Below are 19,061 nucleotides of genomic sequence, written 5' to 3'. Positions count from 1 at the left end.
CCCTTTGGCTAGTATTTTCTCTGCCCTGTGCCCCAGTGATCCCATTCCTTTACATTTACCATGTCTGGGAGTTAGGCTGGTTTCCCAAGAGCTTGGGAAATGAGCCAATGATTGTTAAGTGATCATTCTCTCCAGGACAGTATTTTCAAGCTTGGGGAAGTAGTTGAAATTTATAGTAATATTATATCTTTAGAGAGCATCTTTCTCTTAGGAGCTTGCTGTATTTTACAGGCATTCAGCTGGACTCTCTCCAGGACCCAGGAAAAACTGGTAACAGTAATGACATATACAAATACCTATAAACTTTAATGATAGGGGCAGATACTTTCCTAGGAAGGAAAATGTCTACCTTGAGTGTAGTCTTTCTGTTTGATGTGAAACCGCTGAGAGACTCCACTGCTGCAGCCTGAGCATCTCCCCCAAACCCTAGAGGCTGGGCTATATTCTGGCACTGAGTGGATTTCACCTTGCAAAATATTAGAAGGAAATGGTTCTCATCAGTGCTTTAATGTGGGGAATATCACTATAGAGATTGAAGGTTCAACAATTCAGTTCAACAGCAGTTTACTGAGTTACTCCTAAGCCAGTCCTTTTGTGACAGACATAGTCCCTGGCCAAATGCCTAGATTCTAAGACATGATTCCCAACCATACACCCACAAAGTCTTGCTAGGCAGGCTACAAGACAATTGACTGAGGAGGTATTTTAATCGAGATTCCAAAGTCCTGCCTCTAGTGGGTCTAGGTGAGTTCCAGGGTTTTGCCTCCTTAACAAAATCCATTTAATAAAAAAGTGACTTTATTGAGCAATCATATCCAGGAGTTCTTATTGATTTGTTACATATGATAGCATTATATTGTCAACAATTTGGAAAAAGTAAGCTGTAGAAGTGCCATCTTGCTGAACTAGCAGGAGGTAGTATTGTGCAGTGGTAAAAGCTAGAGTTTGGAATTGGACTATTTGAATACCTCCTTTTCCTCTTACTAATTATGTGACATTTGTCAAACCACTCAAGAGCCTTAGCATCAGCTTTAACATACAGTTCTCTTTTGTAAAATAAAAACAATAGTTCCTATTTTACAAGTTGTTTTGCTGATTAGATAAGATATTGGATAAAAGTGTGACAATGAGTAGTCTATTAATGGTAGTTATCATTGTTGCTATCATTCTTGGTAACTCAAAAGAAAATCAAACCATCCATATGCATCTCCTAATTAAAATATGGGCTTCTCCATCATCACTCTGTAGTGACAGATATCAATCAGACATATACACGCTCAAATTTCCTTAGGTGGAAATTATGACCAATAGCTCATCTCAAATAGCATTCCCTTTTTAGTCTTAGTCTAATTTTTTGTTTTAAGGCACAAGTTAAAAGAAGACAATCTTGTTCACATATGAGTTTCTAGGCTATTTTTTCTCTGAGAAAATATTGACATCAGTTTTGAGTTTTTCTTTTTCTTTTTTTTTTTTTGAGATGGAGTCTTGCTCTGTCATCAGGCTGGAGTGCAGTGGCGCAATCTCGGCTCACTGCAACCTCCGCCTCCTGGGTTCAAGCAATTCTTCCACCTCAGCCTCCCAAGTACCTGGGACTACAGGTGTGTGCCACCATACCCGGCTAATTTTTGTATTTTTAGTAGAGATGGGGTTTCATAATGGCCAGGATAGTCTCGATCTCTTGACCTCGTGATCCACCCGCCTCAGCCTCCCAAAGTGCTGGGATTAGAGGCGTGAGCCACCATGCCTGGCCCCAGTTTTGAGTTTTTCTGAGCAAGGGCATAGGGCCTCTTACATACAGACCCTATTCATAATTATATCCAATGTTAGCATGTAAATGCTGATCAGATGATATATTCTATTCTAAGACCCTAGATTTTTCTCCTGAGGAAGACAGGAAAAGTGATGAGACACTTCCTGAAAACTCAATGGACACCACGTAAAAACTGCAGGAGAAAAATCCCTTAAGATTTTTATGATATGTGGCTTGCTGCCTATTAGTTTTAGCCAGTACCAGTTAAAACAACACATGCCCCCTAGGGGAGAAAAGGAATGTAAATTCCAAGACAAAATTCAGAAAAGAGCCTCCACCATTGAGCCAGGAAGGAGATAGTTAACAGAACTAAGATTAGTTAACATCAGTGAGGATGTTAACATCTGTGAGGATGTTTTATAGACCCAGCAAGTAAAACAGGCCAGGTTTCCTTTAACACAGCTGAGGTTACCAGCCTTTGGAGAGATTCTCCAAATCATCCCTCTTAATTCTACTTCCTTCAGAAGACAGAAGGAAAAGGGCAAAAGTTGGAGAAAGCAACCAGGGATGAAGGAGGTGGGGAGCAGATGTAAGCAGTAAGAAAAATGTACCTAGCATTGATCAGAATATTTTAAAGACCAGTTTCACAGATGTCTGATCTAAAATATGTGAAGCAGGCATTTTCTGCTATTTCTGTCACCATGTCACCATGTCTGTCACCATGATTCTAGCATTTTTACATTTCTACCATACTGTTTTTAAAAATGTTCAGTATTTCATTTATTCATTTACTCATCCATTCATTCACCAAAAATTTTCTTGAGGCATTTTCTATAAGCCAAACAATGAGACATTGGAGTACATGCATGCCCCTTATAGATCACAGTTCAATTGGGAGGTGGAGACATGGTCAGATAATTATCCTGTCCCTGGCCAAATGCCTCGATTCCAAGACATGATTCCCAACCATGCACCCACAACATCTTGCTAGGCAGGCGACAAGACAATTGACTGAGGAGGCATTTTAATAGAGATTCTAGCATCCTGCCTCTAGTGGGTCTAGCTGGGTTCCAGGGTTTTGCCTTCTTAACAAAATCCATTTAATAAAGTGATTTTATTGAGCTATCATATCCAGGAGTTCTTATTGATTAGATATGTATGAGGGCAGAAGTTGCCAGGCCTGGAAACTGAACTTAAATGACTTGGGAAAAGTGAAGAACATTTCCATGCAGATGGACCACTGGGCCATTGGGTGGGTAGGAAGGGAGGGGACCACTGACTGGGATCATGCTGGGGAGAGTAGATTTTATCTCATGAAAATAGGGAAATACTAAATGTTCTATTTGTTAGACAGAAAAATTATATGTTTATTAAATATTTTATACATGTTTAACAAAATAAAAAGCAGAGATAATGGGGACAATGGTGAAGAAGGAATCAATTAAAAGGACAGGGACATTAACTAGCAACCTGCCAACCTGCAGGCTGAGTGCTGGGTGTTTCCATAAAAAGATTATTTATGAAATTCACCCACACCCCAACCCCAAACTGCTTTGTAGTAATAATCCCTTCCATATCCAGATAAGAGAGTTGAGGCTGGTCAAGCTTATGCAGCTGGGCCAAGTTGCCAAGTTAATAAACAGCTGCTGTAGAATCCAAACCTAAGGGTCTCTGATGTGAAAAGCCATACTGTCTCCCCTCTCAACTATGCTGCCCCAGGAGTAAACTGCACCAGGTCAGGATTTCACAGGGTTTGAGGGATGATAAGAATCTGTCAGTAACTTAAAAGAAGGCTTGAAACAACAAAGCGAAATACAGTCTAACTGCAACAATTGAATAAGACCTCAATTCTTAATCTTCCTGTCACCGAAGACAAGGAAGGATGGTCGGGATTAACACAGTTGGCAATCTCAGCAGCCCGCCATCAGCCACACACTCCAAGAACACACAGAACAGCACTTAGTCCTACCCAAGCCATTGTGACTGACAAGAGAAGCGCTCTGTCTTCTGAAAATGCACAACAAGGATGAATTTTCTAAATGAATTATTCATTCAAAGCTTCCAACGAAAAAATTTGTTGGTTTTCATTCAGCAAGGGAGCTGTGAGGAGGGGGATTACAGGTATGGAGGTGATGGGAAGGATGTTGATGTTACTTAACGGACAGAGATGCTATAATAATAAGCTTTAAGGCAATAGTTTCTAAATAACAGAAAGTCTACTGAAATATGCAATTTAAAAAGAATAGAATTGGTGAAAACAAGTCAAGGATCACAAATGCAAGTTGGTTTGGTACCTAAGGTATGGTAAAAATATAAAGAAGAAACACTTTTTGAAAATAGTCATGGTTTCTTAAAAAGCCAAATAATTATTAGAGATTCAAATGAACTCTTTGATGAACACTGAATTGCATGCAATAATATCACTGGGAAATTTACTAGCCATAAGAAATCTCAGGCAGATGGTGTTTTAAAATTGTTTTCCTCCCAAAGGAAAGACGCAATTCAGGGATTGTCTTTCAAGGATATCTTTAGGACACATAAATAGAACAGACCGAAAAACATAAATCAGAAAAATTAAGGGCTTATATGATGTGGGGCTTAATATACCAAAATCTTACAACTCAATTATAAAACTTCAAACTTCTTAATTAAAATGGGGTAAGAATATTAAGAAGCAACTCACAAAAAGAGGGTATCAATTGGCCAATATAATTTTACATGAAAGAATTCCCAAAAGCAATAATCACAGAAATTCAAGTGAAAAGAATAATTTCAGATACTACTTATTTAGGCAATTCAATTGGCAGCTTTTATTGTATTATTTATTTGTTTTAATTTTAGATTCAAAGGACACATAGCAGGCTTGTTACATGGATATATTGTGTGTTGCTGAGGTCTAGGCTTCTAATGATTCTGTCTCTCAAGTAGTGAACATAGTACCCACTAGGTAGTTTTTCAATCCTTGCCCTCTTTCCTTTCTCCCTTTTGGAATCCCCAGTGTTTATTGTTCCCATGTATCTGACCAAGATAGCTCTTCATAAAAATGAGAATGGACTAATATACCCATCAACAGTCTGTAAGTGTTCCCTTTCTTCCACAATCTCATTAACACCTGTTATTACTTTTTTTAGTTTTTCTAATAGTTTATGTTAGCTGGTGTGAGATAGTATCTCATTATAGTTTTGATCTACATCTATCCAATGATTAGTAATGTTGAGCATTTTTTCATGTTTGTAGGCCAGCTGCCTATCTTCTTTTGAGAAGTATCTGTTCATGTCATTTGCCCACTTTTTAATGAGGCCAAAGGACATGATCTTGTTGATTAAAGTTCCTTATAGATTCTAGATAGTAGTCCTTTGACAGATGTATAGTTTGCAGATATTTTTTTCCATTCTATAGGTTGTCTGTTTACTTTATTAATAGCTTATTTTCCTATGCAAAAGCTCTTTAGTTTAGTTAGGCCCCAATCGTCATTTTATTTTTGCTGCATTTGCTTGTGAGGATGTAGTAATAAATTTTTTTGCCTAGGCCGATGTCTAGAAGAGTATTTTCTAGGTTTTCTTTTAGCATTTCTATAGTTTGAGGTCTTACACTTAAGTCTTTAAGATATCTTGAATTAATTTTTACATATTTTAAGAGATAGAGGTCCAGTTTCATTTTTCTACATCCGGTTAGCCAGTTTTCTCAGTATCATTTATTGAACAAGGTATCCATTCCACATTGTTTATTTTTGTCAACTATGTTGAATAGCAGTTCATGGTAGGTGTGTGACTTTATTTCAGGTGTTTCTATTTTGTTCCATTGGTCTATGTGCCTATTACTGTGTGAATACCATGCTGTTTCAGTTAGTATAGTTTATAGTGCAGTTTGAAGGCAGGTAATGTGATGCCTCCAGCTATCCTTTTTGCTTAGTATTGCCTTGGCTATTTGGTCTCTTTTTGGTTCTATATGAATGTTAGAATAATGTTTTCCCGATTCTGTGAAGAATTAGGTTAGCAATTTGATAGGAATAGCATTGAATCTGTAGATTGATTTGGGCAATATGGACATTTTAATGATACTCATTCTTCCAGTCCATGAATATGGAAGGCTTTTCCATTTCTTTGTGTCATCCATGATTCCTTTCAACTGTGTTTTGTAGTTTACTTGTAGAGATTTTTCATCTCCTTGGTAAGATTTATTCCTAGGTATTTTACCTTTTTTTGTAGGAATTGTATATGTGATTGTATGGTTGATTTGCTTCTCAGCTTGAACCTTACTGATATATAGAAATGCTGCCAATTTTTGTACATTGATATTGTATCCTGAGACTTGCCAAAATGGCTTATCAGGCCTGGACATATTTTCAAAGAATCTTTAGGGTTTTCTAGGTGTAGAATCATATTTTCAGTGAGGCGAGATAATTTGACTTCCTCTTTTCCTATTTGGATGCCTTGTATTTCTTTGTCTTGCCTGATAGTTCTGGTTAGGACTTCTAGTACTATGTTGAATAAGAATAGTGAGAATGGATATCTTTTGTTTGTTCCAGTTCTTAGGAAGAATCCTTCCATTTTTTGCCCATTTAATATGATGTTATCTGCTGGTTTGTCAGAGATTGTTTTGAATATATTGAGATATGTTTCTTTGATGTCTCATTTTGTTGAGGGTTTTTATTGTAAAGGGATGTTGGATTTTATCAAAAGGTTTTTCCACATCTATTGAGATGATTACATGGTTTTTACAAAATTCTGTTTATGTGTTATATCCTATGTATTGATTCATGTACATTGAACCCTTCTTGCATCCCAAGATTCAAGCACACTTGATCATGGTGAATTAACTTTTTGATGAGTTCCTGGATTTGGTTTTGTAATACTTTATTGAGGATTTTTGTGTTTATGTTCATCAGGGATATTGGCCTGTAGTTTTCTTTATTGGCTGTGTCTTTGCTAGATTTTGATGTCAGGATGATACTGGTTTTGTAGAATGAGTTAGGGAAGAGTCCTTCCTCTTCAATTTTTTGGAATAGTTTCAGTAGGACTGTACCAGCTCTTTGTACATCTGGTATATAGAATTTGGCTGTGAATCCATTTGGTCCAAGGCTTTTTTTGGAGGGTAAGCTTTTTATTACTGATTCAATTTCTCATTATTAGTCTTTTCAGGATTTCTGGTTCTTCCTGGTTCGATCCTGGGAGCTTGTATGTTTCCAGGAATTTATCTACTTCTTCAAGATGTTTTAGTTTGTGCACATAGAGAATTTCATAGCAATCTCTGAGGATCTTCTGTATTTTTGGTGGGATCAACTGTAATGTCCCCTTTGTCAGTTCTGATTGTGCTTATTTGGTTCCTGTCTCATTTTTTCATTGTTATTCTAGCTAGAAGTCTATCGCTCTTGCTTATCTTTTCCAATAACCATGTTTTTGTTTTGTTGATACTTTGTATGGATTTTTGGGTGGGTCTCAACTTCATTAAGTTCTGCTCTGATTTTAGTTATTTATTTTCTTCTGCTAGCTTCAGGACTAATTTGTTTTTACTCCTTTAGGTGTGAGGTTAGGTTGATAATTTGAGATTCTATCCTCTTGATGTAGGCATTTAGCACTGTAAACTTCCCTCTTAACACTGCTTTTGTCAAATAGCAATTTTTAAATGATACAAATATTATCAAGTTTTTTTAAGGAAATGGGCACTGTCATACATTGTAGGTAAAAGTGAAATTAGTATATATTTCTGGAGATCATTTTGATAATACCTGTATATAAAATTAAGAGAATTGTATATACTTGCATTCAGCAATTTATATGTAGGAATTTACTCAAGGAACTAATGAAAATAGTATGCAAATATGTGTGATTTACTGAATACTATGCAATGAACATCTTTACTTGCAAGAACAATGTTAGTACTGAACTTGCCACTACACTGTGAAGTAGATATTATTTTAACCCTCAATTTTACAGGAGTAGAGAACAGAACATCTTAGACATTAATTAATTTGCTCAAAGTAACCTAACTTATGAGATACGAGCGAGAAAGAATTAGAACTGATGTCTGCCTGCAGAGCCCGTGTTCTATTGTTTGAAGCAGAGCAGAAGCTTTCTTTAAAATCTTCCACTTAACTGGTTTACCGGATTAATGGACAATCTTCATTCCCTCTGCAAAGCACATAGATGAATGCTCACTTCATGCTGTGTATCTGTCACTGGTTGGCATTCCTCTGATGAGCCCAAACTCTCCAGCTGAGTTCTACGTTTACCAACAGTCAGTTGTGTTTCTCCCCATGCATTTATCCCAGGTATAATTATCACTATCACTATGTAATTTAATTAAACATTGTACAAATTTGTGGCCCCAGGTGAGTGTGAACAGACAAGAGTTTTTGTTTCTATGAAAGCTCAGTTAAATACTTTAAACAAATTCATACATTTAAGTTGCTAAGAAAGAAAATAATAACTGTTGCTTTGAATTAAGTGGAAACAAGACAGCTGTAAAATATTAGGGAGATTTTATTAACTCAGTATTAATCATTTTATAAGTAATGACTTTATATTGTTTTTAAGTTCCCACTCCTACTAATAAATAGCAAATACTTACAGAGCACTGTGGTAGGCAGAATAATGCCTCCCACCAAATGCCCATTTCCTAATTCCCAGAACCTGCAAATATGTTAAGTTGCGTGGCAAAAGTAGAATTAAGCATGCTAATAGCTAACTATAAAAAAGAGAGATTATCCTGGCTTATCTGGGTGGGCCCAATGTAATCAGAAGGATCCTTAAAAGCGGAAGAGGGAGATAGCAAGAGAGAGAGAGTTAAAGAAAAATGTGATGACAGGTACAAATTCAGAAGGATACTACTTAAGGACTGAAGCTACACTGCTGGCTTTGAAGGGGCAGGAAGGGGCCATAAGCCAAGGAGTGCAGACTAATGGCTGGGAAATATCAAAGAGATGAATTATTCCTTATAATCTTCAGATGGGAATACAGCTCTGCTGACACCTCAATTTTACAAAAGCCATATGTGATAACAGATTGTTATCAAAAACACACAAAGAACTCTTAAGACTCAACAATAAAAAAATGAACAACTCAATTAAAAATGGGCAAAAGTCCTGAACAGACATCTCACTGCAGAAGATATACAGATGACAACTAAATGGAAAGATGCTCACCATCATTTGTTATTGGGAAATTGGAAATTAAAACAATAGATACTTCTATGTCTCAATGAGAATGGCTGAAACCCATGATATTGACAAAATCAAATGATGATGAGGATGTGGAACAATAGAAACAGGAATTTATTGTGGAGGGGAATACAAAATGTATACATAGCACCTTTTCCTACAAAACTAAACATACTCTTACCATAGGATTCAGCAATTGTACTCTTTGGTGCTTATCCAAAGGAGCTGAAAACTTATATACACATGAAACTTACACATGTATGTTTATAGCAACCTTATTTATAATTGCCACAACTTGGAAGGAACCAACATGTCCCTCAACTGAAAACTGGATAAACTGTGGTACAGTCATAGAATGGAATATTATTCAGTACTAAAAAGAAATGAGTTATCAAGCCATGAAACAACATGGAAGAACCTTAAATGCACATCACTAAGTGAAAAAAGCTAATCTGAATAAGATATATACTATATGATTTCAACTATATGACACTCTGGAAAAAGCAAAACTGTGGTTAGAGTAAAAACATCAGTGGTTGTTCAGGGTTAGGAAGAAGGGATGGACAAATAGGCAGAGAAGAGAGGATTTTTAGGGTAGTGAAACAACTTGGTATGATAGATACATGTTATTGTACAGTTGCCAAAACCCATAGAATATACATCACCAAGAGTGAACCTTAATGTAAACTATGGACTTTGGGTAATACTGATGTGTCTATGTAGGTTCATCAATCGTAACAAATGTTCCAGTTTGGTACTAGATGTGGATGGTTGGGGCTGTTTGAGGTAGAGTAAGGGGGTGCAGGCGGGGGCTGTATGAAAACTCTGCACTTTCTACTCAATTTTTCTGTGAACCTGAAACTACTTTAAAAATATCATATATATATATATGTATATAGCACATATATGAATGCTCACTGCATGCTGTATGTCTGTTACTAGTTGGCATGCCTTTGATAAGCCCAGACTCTCTTGCTTCTCCAGCTGAGTGGAGAAGCAAGAAATATATATAGAGAGATAAATACACACACACACACACACACACACACACACACACACACACACACAATTATTATGAGACCTGTTCTCTCAATATCTTACACCTGGACTACTTGGCCCTTTAATGCATAATTAAAAAGACCACAATTTATCATTTTTCTTCTGCCTTTTTTCATCAGCATCCTCCATGCCCTGAACAAAATTTTGAACCTCTTTAAGATCAGTTTTGTCCATCAACAACTGAGAATTAAATAAATGACCTTTGAGTTTTCATATCCCATTGCTTAAGCATTTTTTGTTTTGTTCTTAGAATACATATTCAGGTCTCTAACATGGCCTGTAAAAGCCTCTGTGATCTAGCACCCCTCTGCCTCTCTTGCCTCTTGTCTCTCCTCACTTTCATTCTTTGTGCTCTAACTTAAAAACTAAATTATTCTGTTATTTGAGAATGCTACTTTTATTTTGTTTTCCCCACCAGGGCTTGCACAATTGTTGTTCCATCTTTTTGAACTATTGCCTCCCTTACCAATTTATTTTGCTTTGTTTTCTCATCTTCAAATGGAGCTAGTATCTGTCCAGTGTATTTCCCAGGTGATTGAGAGGATTAAAAGTCAAATATGTGATTGCAGATTCTCTAGGGTAAAAAAAAAAAAGCACTAATTTAAAAAACTAATTGTAGAACTTAAGTCCTGGAAACTCAACGCACTCTATAGGATCAGGAAAGGCACCCTGAAGCAATTGCACCATCCAAATAGGAAATACCACTAGGAAGAATTAAGAGAAAGATGAAACTAAGGCTAGGCAGCATGGGAGTGGTGATTAACAACATAGAATCTGGGCAGTGTACTTAGGTCCACATCATAACTCTTTGTGAACATTTGACTTTTGACAATTAATTTCTTTAAGCTCTAGTTTCCTCACTTGTAAAATGGGGAATATGACAGCCTGCTACATGTTAGAGTTTTGGTAAAGATTTTGAGTATAAACATTAAATGCCCATTAAATATTATCTGCATTATTACTATTATTATTATGAATTCTATTTTGCATATGTTGAACTGAAATGCCAGTGGGATACCCAGTGTGCAAGAGGCAGCTGAGTATATGCCTCTGAATTTCAGGAGTGAGATACGGGTGGGTAATTTGTACTAGGGAGTCATCAACGTATACATAGAACTTGAAGTCCTGGGCATCAAAGAGATGACCTAAAGAGAGTGTGAAGACTGAAAAAGAGGTTTGGACCTCAACATTTAGGTGATGAAATTGAAAAGAAGACTGAGAAAATGTGATCTTTGGAAAAAATCAGGAGTCTGAGATGTCACAGAAGTCAAGGTATTTTATATTTGAAGAAGACAGTTAATTTGGAGAAATCAGTAGTTTAGTGATTCACCTCTCCACATTCCAGATCTGCCATGCATGTGAATAAACTTATACCTGGGGAAAATGATAAATTATTACATATTACGGACCTCCAGGACTTTCTGGCAAAGTCATATCTGTGAATATTCCATCTATGAAAATCAAGAGTCACATGAACTTTTGGGACCTCTGATATGATCGGTATGTCTCTTGAAACACAACACTCAGTCATTTTTGTAGGACAACACTGTTCATGACATCACTGATAATAAAACTATCCAGACCTTAAAAATAAATTTAAAATATGGATTTTTTTCTTGACTATTGGTTCCCGCAGCAGTAAAATATACACTTTGAGTTACATAGAGTTGTGGATGGTTTAATTAAAAGCTACCACTCCATGAATATTAGAGATAAGAAACCTGCAGCCAGGGGTAAGGTGCCTTATCTGAAAATGCAAACGTAACAAAGTGGTAATGTTATCTTCTGGATTGGGTTTTTAAATAGAGTAACTGTAATGCCCCGTAAAGCAACACTCCTAATTTGTAATGTTAAATTGTACCCCTCCTTTGCATTCCTTTGCCAGGTTCTAGTTCTGGCTGATAAAAGAGGACGTGAAACTTGAAATAAGATCTTTGCATAACAAACACCTATGATTCATACCTCATGTGCAGAAAATGGCCATCTGCTAACAAGCACATGTGAGCAGACTGGCTATTTGCTGAAATCTCATGGGTGGACCTAGATTTGATCATACATAGAAGAGCAAAGTGTTTCTGTTCTCAAAGGAATCACCAGTTTCCATGGGCTAATGCAGAAGATGCTGGCAATAATATAGTTACTGATAATTGCCATTTTACAGAGCTTGGATGGGTGGGGTCATTCAATTAGAAATGCCATGCTGCTTCTATTTCACCTGGTTGGGATCAAAAGGTGCTTTAGCTTGAAGTGAAATGAAAAACAGAAAACCAGTCTCTCACCCCTGCTGGGCCACTAACCCTACTTTCCTAAGCTTGCGGTGTTTTGAAAGCTGCTCTGTCTGGCCTTTGAAATTGCATTCAAATCCTTCTCTGAAAGTCCTCAGACAGTAACCAATCTCATATGGTGAGGGCAGCTTGATACTGAAAAAGAACATATAACTGTGATGGGTCTATTGAATATACTAGAAGGCATCTTAAAGTGAAATAATACAATTGGTTTCAAAAGGTACACTTCCCCCAAAAGTCAGCAAGGGTAAATTGGATGGGAACGTGTAAAAATTGAGTTCCTTGGGCTTTTTTTGTGACTTGGTACCAGTAAATTTTCCCCAATCTCCTTTTATTTCCTGGCATGCTCATCTCCCATTCATGTACTACAGTAGAATATAAACAGCTGGTTCATTTGCAATCCATTATGACATTTATAATACTGCCATCCTCATAAAAACAAGGTTTATTGTTAGGGATATGCTATTTCTAGAGTCTAACGACTTGTTATCTGACAGAGTATGTATCCGGATTTTAAATTTATAATTAATCACAGTTTGGTCCACTTGAAACTGACCCAAAAACCACAAACATGAGGAGTTTTTCATTGCTTGTAAGAATAACAATTGAAACATGACTAATTCCTTGAAACAAATCCGCTCCTTTTGTCTCTTTAGAGTGAAAATATTATTTTTAGCCAGTTCCTAGATTTACAGGAGCTGTACATTTTGACTCTGACACTTCCCTCCTGGTATTTATACTTTTTATTCATAAACTTGGAAATTGACAAGGTATTGTAAATAGCCTTTCAAGAATTCCTATTTTAGGACTGGTGCACTAAAGAGGGAAAGATCAGTTGCCTCCGCTGCTTTAAACCTTAATAGGTTTAAACCTCAGTCAGGGGAGACAGAAAAAAAGTATGTCTTTTAAACTAATACCCATGTCATCTTCTTAATCATGCTGATTCTGAATAATTCAACCTCTATGGAAGTTGCAGAGCCAGAATCTATAGCTCTGTCTCTCTCAGGGGTGGTGCGGGGAGGAGTTTATTATTACGAAGCCCGACAGGAGAGCGTTCTGGCAGGTTAATTGCTACAGCAGGACTAGCTGGGAGTTTGCTGGTGATATATAGCCAAGAAAGCGAGTGAAGGAGATTGACTATGCCTGTTACAGCACAAATATCTTCATGCACCTCAGGTTTCTCAGAAAGATATGAGAAATAAATGTTCGCTGTTCATTTTCTGTCTGCACAATAAAAATAGCCTCCAGCTAAACATGGCGACTACAGCACAGAGACTTTAAAAAAAAGGAAATTTGCAAATTAACATTATTACAAACATTCCTGCCTGAAAGTGCTGAAAATCAATTTCAATATATTTTGCATTTTAATGAATTGCCAAAGAGATAAATCAGCCAGTGTTTGAGGAATGCTTGCTTGGCAATGATGTTTTCTTATCGCATCTTGTCTTAACTGATAGCATTTAAAATGAAACCAGTGTTAATTGAAGGCGTGGGAAATGTAACTGCTAGTTAATGAAGTAAATGCATGCTAGTTATGCAGAATTAGAATTTTGCTTTAATGTATTAATTCTAACATTGTCTCCCTGTTCTGTAGCCTTGTCATTCCAAGGTAGTAAATATTCAGTATTATAAATGGTTGAAAGGCAGAGCCCAAGCTAGAGCTAAGGGCCATTGTGTTTTAACACCCCAGTGAAAACAGGATGCAAATACTGTTGTTTTTACTTTATGTAGTAAACAGCAAATTTCAACTCTTGAGCCTTTGGGGAGCCTTAGGGGTAAGGCAGAGTCTTCCACTTCTTTTCTATTAAGAACATAAACATAACTTTTCAGTCTAACAGCTGTTTGCACTGTTTAAAATTAGGCAGTTGAAAGAGCATGTCAGTTTGCTAATGTTACTGAGGTTGTAGCTTTCTCCTGTCTTATCTGCTCACACTCAGCATATAGTATGTACTTATTCAAATTTTACTCAATGAATGGAAGGATGGATAACTGTCTTCCTTTAATCTCCATGTCTCTAAACCACAGAGAAATCATCACAATTCCCACTCTGTATGTCTACCTGTTTAACACAACAAATAATAAACTAACACTCTGTCATAGCATATGGGGAATGCACATGCATTTTTTTCTTATATCTTCTGCAAGGATATAATCCATCTCCAACTTCACATAGCTCTAATTGCATTTCACTATCCATGAGTTTTCTTCCTTTCTTTCTTTGTTTTAATTGTGTAAAAATAAATAAGGCAAACTCTTTTTGATGAAATAATTTCTTGAAAAGTAACAAATGACTCATCATTTGGCAAACTAAAATTAGGCAGCAACAAGGGTGGGAATTTGTATTTTCTTCTGCACCACAGAGTGTTTTAAGTATGGAGGTAGCTGAGGGGTCCTTTACTTTCTATCAATGAGACAGAAAAGCTTACTTTGTCAAACCATTTGGCCAATGCCAGATTTGTTCTACATAATGCAATTCTTAGGAGGGCCTTTTTCCCTTAAATTTTAAATTTAATCACCAGTGTGTCAAATAACTAAACATCACTTTGTAATTGTGAAGAATTCATAATTAAATAACTACATAATAGTTAAGGGAACAAAAACTTCCCAATGGATAGAAAACATGACCATTAGATATTAATCATGGAAAATTTGGAAGATGTGATTAATATTTGGTTTTTTAGTATATGGCATAGAAGCAAATCTTTCCTACTGTTAAAATTAAAGCCTTATTTATTAATATGTTTAGTATGTTGACATTCTGTCACCCTGACTGTCTCATTCAGCCTTGGATATGGCCAAATATAAACCCCTCACACAATCAGATTTTATATACATCATATATAAAACATGGAGTTGCTTAATAAACATGGTATGTTAAGGTGATGAATTCTTACAGTAAACCCAAGGGTAAAGAGCCTTAAAAAATTAATCTAATTTCTCCTGAAACACTTTTCTACAGAGACCATGAAATGGCTTGTCACCAAGTTGGCTTTGAAAAACTATCACTAACAGCTATTTTTTCCCGATCATTTAAAATGCCAATTGCAGGTATCAGAGGGGTAATTGACCTGGCCTGTACTGGAAACCTTACTGCATAAAAGGCTTGGTACATATTTTATTGATTTCATTTAACTTAATATAAACAATATTTTAAAGTAGCTACCAAAAATGAATGATTAACCAAATTTCAAATTGACTCAGAATCTCTCATCTGTCTGATGAAATGCAATATATATAGTATTTTAGGCATAAAATGAAAACATGAAGAAAAGCAATGTCTATTTTTAAAATGAAACAAAGTTGCAGTTTTAGTTTTGTTAAATAATATTTTCAAAGTAGCTGCTTCCTTTCCACCTTCCACTAAATCTTCTTCAAAAAACGTATCTGGGAACTTTCTATTGTAGAATGCTTTTAAAAACTTCATTAGGTAAGGGCTGCATAATGTATATGACACATTTGAAGAATCCTAAAAAGGAAAATAAGTGGCCTTTTTCAAAGATGGTAGATATTAATATAATTAGTATTTCCTAATTATATTAGGGTCAAATATTTCCCGTCCCTATCCCCATTTTATAATTTATAGTCCTGTAATGTTATTTATAATATAAGTAATACTGTTAGTGGTTTCTGTTTCTTGGTAGTGTTTTTTAACTTTAGCTTAAAAAAGTTGTCATGATTTCCAAAGCAAAGACTTGAAATTTAGATGCCATTCAGCCAAGTTTTTTTTTTTTTTCTTCTGAGACAGGGTCTCACTCTGTTACCCAGACTGGAGTGCAGTGGCACGATCTTGGCTCACTGCAACCTCTGCCTCCCAGGCTCAGGTGATTTTCCTGTCTCAGTCTCCTGAGTAGCTGGTATTACAGGTGTACATCACTACTGCCTGGGTAATTTTTGTATTTTTAGTAGAGACGGTGTTTCACCATGTTGGTCAGGCTGGTCTTGAGCTCCTGATCTCAAATTATCTACCCTTCTCAGCCTCCCAAAGTGCCAGCATTCTAGGTGTGAGCCACTGTATCCAGCCCTAACCATGCTTTTAAAATTGGTTTCCAGAATAGATGATGACAAGTCTTACTAAAATAGCATGAGTATAATACTAAATGGCAAAGGGACATCTGTTCTGGATTCTCTGGGTGGTACTCATATTGCAGGAAAGACAACAGTGAATCAAGTACAATCAAAGACTCATCTCTCCTAAAAAATGATGGAATCATTAGATTCCCTGAAAACAGAAATGTTCACACACAGCAATTAATTAAACAAACAGCAGAGATTCTTTAAAAGGCTTAGGTGAACTAAGCAAATATATTTTAGCATGGTAGAATTAATATCTCTAAGTATGGCTCCAAAGTTCTTTCTTCTTATTGCTTCTTACAGGCATTTGGCCAGTAGTAGTTTGAAAGGGCGTCTCCAAATTTTACATCCTTTCTGCATCTACACCTTTACCATCGTTTCATTATGGACGGGTTGACTTTCCCCAGTCTTTGAATTTGGGCTTAGTTATTTGACCTGGTCTGGCTAACGGCACATAGACAGACGTGACAGTGTGCCAGTTCTAAGTCTTAAGAGGTCCCGCCCATCTACTTGCATTCTTTGTTTTTTCTCTTGTTAAGTAGAGACAGGGTCTCGCTATGTTACCCAGGCTAGTCTCAAACTCCTGACCTCAAGGGATCCTCCTGCTTTGGCCTCCCAAAGTGCTTGGATTATAGGTATGAGTCCCCATGTCCAGCCTCCACTTGCTTTCTTGACATCATCCTGAGAAGAACTAACTTTGGCTTACTTGCTGGTACAAGGACATAAAACACACCTGTTGCAGACCTGAATCTGAAGGCCTGTAGTACAAACATAACAGCATCTTCTGTTCTGTTAATCCATGCAAGTCTGATGTGTAAACCAATCATATTTTAATGGCAAAAACTGCAATTGCTTTTGCACCAACCTAATAGCAATTGTTGATTGATACAAGGGCTTTGACCAAAGCTTATTTTGAAATAGTTGTTTACAAAATGTTAGACAAAAGTTAACTATGTTGTCACTGTTTTTGGTTTAATATTAAATATGTATTCTGGGCTATATAATATTTTCAGTTTCTAAGTTATATAGGTGGGATGGTTACAGTTTTCATGGTTTGTGCCAATTTTCTTTTTTTTTTTTGAGATGGAGTCTTGCTGTGTTGCCCAGGCTGGAATGCAGTGGTGCGATCTCGGCTCACTGCAAAGAAACTCCACCTCCTGGGTTCAAGCAATTCTCCTGCCTCAGCCTCCTGAGTAGCTGGGACTACAGGTGTGGCACCGCGCCCGGCTAATTTTTGTATTTTTAGTAGAGACAGGGTTTCTCCGTGTTGACCAGGCTGGTCTCAAACTCCTGACCTCAGGTGATCTACCTGCTTTGGCCTCCCAAAGTGTTGGGATTACAGGTGTGAGCCACCACACCCAGCCCCAATTTTCATTGTTAATGGAAAAAAGAAGTATAAAGCTCTAGGAGAAAGAGAACTTTGATTAGCAATGACTTCCACAGGAATACATTGCACATATTTTCAGATACCTGTCAGAGTATTAATACTGGGTCTGATTGATCTCTTGGACTCTCATGTCCAGAACTGGATTTCATCAGTAATGTGAGCTAGCCTCATAACCCCAGTGTCAAAAAGTCAAGATATCACTGGCTAATTCTGCTTTGAAAAAGCATTAATAAGTACAGGGCATTAGACTGGGAGGTGGGAGGTCTGGGACCTAACCTTCACTATGCCACCATTACCTGTTATCCATAGGACAAGCCTCTTAGTAACTAATTGAGTGTAGATCTCATAAGACTATAAAGTTTTGCAGTTTTCTAATTCTAGATGTCTCACTTAGCTGTGTCAATTCAAAGTAATATCAGAAAATGAAATTCTCATAATACCATCATTAATAACGTAAGCATGGAAGAAACCAAAGAGGTGTCTACAGACACTTCTGTGGCTGCTCAAGTATCTCTCCAATAAAACTGATTTAAGAAAGGACATGTACAAAAGGTGAAAAGACATCCATGTAACACAAGGGAAATGGTACTAATATAGCGAAAATTTTAAATGAGTTACAACATGTAAAATGCTAAATTAAAAAATGAGTTATGATGAGAATAAGAAAAACACTGATGGCATTGACTGACTAATTGGAGTTACCTAAGACCCAGACAAATGGAGTCCCTTCCATGAGCTCTGTGCTTTAGAGGGTCCCACTCCGGTCTGGCCTTGGTTACTTGGTTACAGATCCTATGTATCGAAACCATGATCTAGGTAGCTTGCGACCCTGAAACTTCCTGCCAAAATCTTCAAGTCTGATTTGAGTATCTGCACAGGCCTCTTCCCTAACTCTGTCCTCCCGAGGATAGGTGGTCAACACATAGCTGTATGTAGGGAAGGAAACATAGCCTGGATGTGTGAGCTGAAATATTCTTGATAGTGTTCAGTATGGAGCCAGGGGTGGGAAGAGGAGTGGGGTTGGCCTACTGCTGGCTTCACTGGTATGTAACCTGTGTAATCATACAGGCATCCACACAGAGAAGGACTCAGTGCAAATAGTACTCTGTTATTGCTATCTTGATATTCTTAATAATTTCATCCTTAAACTTACTGTTCACACTGTCAAATCTAGTAAGAAAACTAAGGATGCACATGAATAGAGGAAGTACATGCCATGTGGACGTCTACCACCATTCTTTACCACCACATTTGCCTACACCATCACAGTGCCCCAACTGGCACAGAATCTAGAAGACCCACAGTAAATAGGACTTCAGTGAGTCTCAAAGCAATACATATTAGGTCTAT

This window comes from Aotus nancymaae, unplaced genomic scaffold (assembly GCF_030222135.1).
Source record: "Aotus nancymaae isolate 86718 unplaced genomic scaffold, 86718_ANA_hifiasm-v0.15.2.pri h1tg000041l, whole genome shotgun sequence".
NCBI classification, from domain to species: Eukaryota; Metazoa; Chordata; class Mammalia; order Primates; family Aotidae; genus Aotus; species Aotus nancymaae.
The sequence above is the reverse complement of the archived record's forward strand: the minus strand, read 5'-3'. Positions refer to the sequence as shown.